Raw genomic sequence first — 2,928 nt, forward strand, 5'->3', positions numbered from 1 at the left:
CAGAGAACAGAAAGGGCAAGTGTGGAGTGGAAGAAGACAAGTTCGCATTTGCACATGTTGACTTTGGGGCACCCATGAAGAAAGTCAGGCACACATCTGGGTTTGAATTTCATGAAAGAGTTCAGCTGGAGAGACAAGCGACCTGCCCAAAGTTACACATGGTGGTACTGGGACTTGAATGGAGACAGGCCAGTGTTTTTTCTACCAGCCTTTGCTGCCCGAATCAAGACAACCAATGAAATTGTGAGGTGCAAAGTTGCCTTTCCCTTGCCTTTTTTCCCCTTGTTCTTTTTTCCGCTGACTCAGCTTGCACACTTCCTGTGCCTATTTACTTCTCCTTTATCTTAATTAAAATTGCATTTGGGAAAGGATCCATGAATGTTGCCTTCCCCAGGGGAATTGACTCTTTAGCAGCAACTCACCATAGGCAATGATGATGATGGTAATCATAACGGTGATGAGAGTAACAGGGTTACCTATGGATATGATTTTGTGTTTTCACCATTCCAGGTTTTTCCCTGTACCTTTCCTAGCCTATGCAGGTTATTCTCTCTATCTCAGTGAAGATTTGCACTGAAAGATCCAATCCTACCCACAACTTCCATTCCTGAGTCTTTCAAAAGCAGAAACCCTTATGCTAATGCTGCCAGATAAAATATAGGAAACCCAGTTAAATAATAATTTAAGATAAATGATAATTTTTAGTGTAAGTATGTCAAAGCATTGGGTTACACTTATATTAAAAAATTAGTATATATATATATATATACAATATTTAGTTTTTATATATAAAAAAGTTGTTCATTGTTAATTAGAAATTCAAATTTAAAAGAGCAGCCTCTGGGGTTTTTTTCTTTTCTTTTCTTTTTCTTTTCTTTTTTTTTCTAAATCTGGCAAACTTACTGTAAAGTTTTGCAAATGTGACATAGAAATACATAAGAAAAGAAAGTAGCAGGAGAGAGGGGAATTCCCAAGCTAGAGAAAGTTTCTGAGTGTCCCTCAGAACTGGGTCTGAGCCCACCCCCAGCACTCTGGAAAGCTGCAGGACCTCAGGGGAGAGAGACTAAGAGGTGACCCACAGGTGGCTGGGGCTTTGCTGCCTCAGCGTATGCAGCAAAGTCTTACGGCCAAGCGAAACTGAGATGTCAGAATTCTCTGATATCAAGTGGCCATATGAGCCTGGACAATTAGACATTTCTCTATTAGGCCCCAAGGGCCAGGATGGGGATAGTCTAGTAATGACTGAAAGTAAATCTTCAGCCAAAGAAAAAGACTCAGGGCTGAATTTTATCTGAAGGAAATAACGTGACACTTCTAAAATTGAGTCTGTGACACTACACTCACAACTGCAAAATAATAATAATTTCTATTGACCACTGAGTATTTTCCATGTGACATGTACCATGTTAAGTGCTTTATCTACATTATTTTAGGTTTTGTCTTACAAAATGACTACAGAGCAAAAGCAGTTCTTTGTGAATGAAGTGTGAGGCTTTGGGGAGCAGATCAGGAGAGCACAGGAAAAGGGGAAGAGTGACATCAAGCTACACCCACTTACTTATTGATTAGTCTGGCTCTGGCTCAAAAACTAATTCAGATATTTAAAAAATGATTCCAGAAATATGTTTCACTGACTAGACAAAATATTTTGCCTTAGGAGCCAGCCTGTGTCAACAACCTTTAGCCCTTCCAGACAAAAGGCAAAAAGCATTACCTCTGATGTGAATATTTAGCTTCTTGGATTCAGACATATTTTTTAGACCTAGCCCAGATCTTGACACCATTCACGTGATCAAGTTAAGTTTGTCCAAGTTCTGTAACTGTGAAAGGAACAGCCTGTGTCTTGGGCCCAGGATTCAGTTCAAGTATTATTTTCTGCAATTACTATTCACTTGAAAGAGGGAAAATTTTCCTTCCAAGTGACAGACTAGCACACCCCTAGGCTGAGAGAATTTGTTCATCCAGTACTCAGTGTACCTTCTTCATAATAAGAAGCAAATAGTCATTTCTTTAACTTAGAAACATTTTGTACCCCCACACCTTAGTGAAATGCTTCTTAAAATGGTTTTTCTCTTACCACATGCTGAAAAATAAATCACAGTCGTCTAATATGGTGGCACCTGGTTTTGCAGACTCAAGTCTTCTTTAACTGATCACCAGAAAGAAATCATCTTGCTCAACAATGGTAGCATTGTAATGATGGTTCTTGATTAGAAAGATTATAAGACAGGGCAACGGGCAACCCCTTCAGGTCCCTTCCCACTGTGGGAGCTTTTCTGTCCTCTCAATAAATTCTAAAAAAAGAAAAAGAAAAAAAAGAAAGATGATAAGACAGGTCATGAAAAGAAATTTCTTCATTCCTAAATGAAGATGAACAATTATATTTTGCTCAGCAATTATATTTTGTTTTGTCTTTTCTTGAGTTGGGGGTCTCACTCTGTCACCCAGGTTGGAGTATAGTGGCATGATCACCACCCACCACAGCCTCAACCTTCTGGGCTCAGGCATTCCTTCCACCCCAGTCTCCCAAGTAGCTAGGACTACAGGTGTGCACCATCACATCGGGCTAATTGGTTTTATTTTTGTAGAGACGATGTCTTGCTATGTTGCCCAGGCTGGTCTTGAACTCAAGCAATTCTCTAACCTCAGCCTCCCAAAGTGCTGGGATTATAGACGTGAGCCGATGCACCCCGTTGCAATTTTGTTTTGAAGTGCTTTTTGCCATTTAACCTGACAGATGAACTCCTTAACAAAATTTATTGGAAACATTTTTTTAGAAGAGTGTTGTTTTATAGGATTGTCAAACTCGTGGTCTCTGGTACGGAAACCTGAAATCACAAATAGTTCAATAAGAGGTTAATCTTAAATATTTCAGTGTTAAAGGCAAGGGGTCACTGATATCAATACAAGCATTTTGCACATAGCAGA

This window comes from Carlito syrichta, unplaced genomic scaffold (assembly GCF_000164805.1).
Source record: "Carlito syrichta isolate Samal-C Ts95f unplaced genomic scaffold, Tarsius_syrichta-2.0.1 Scaffold160482, whole genome shotgun sequence".
Lineage (NCBI taxonomy): Eukaryota > Metazoa > Chordata > Mammalia > Primates > Tarsiidae > Carlito > Carlito syrichta.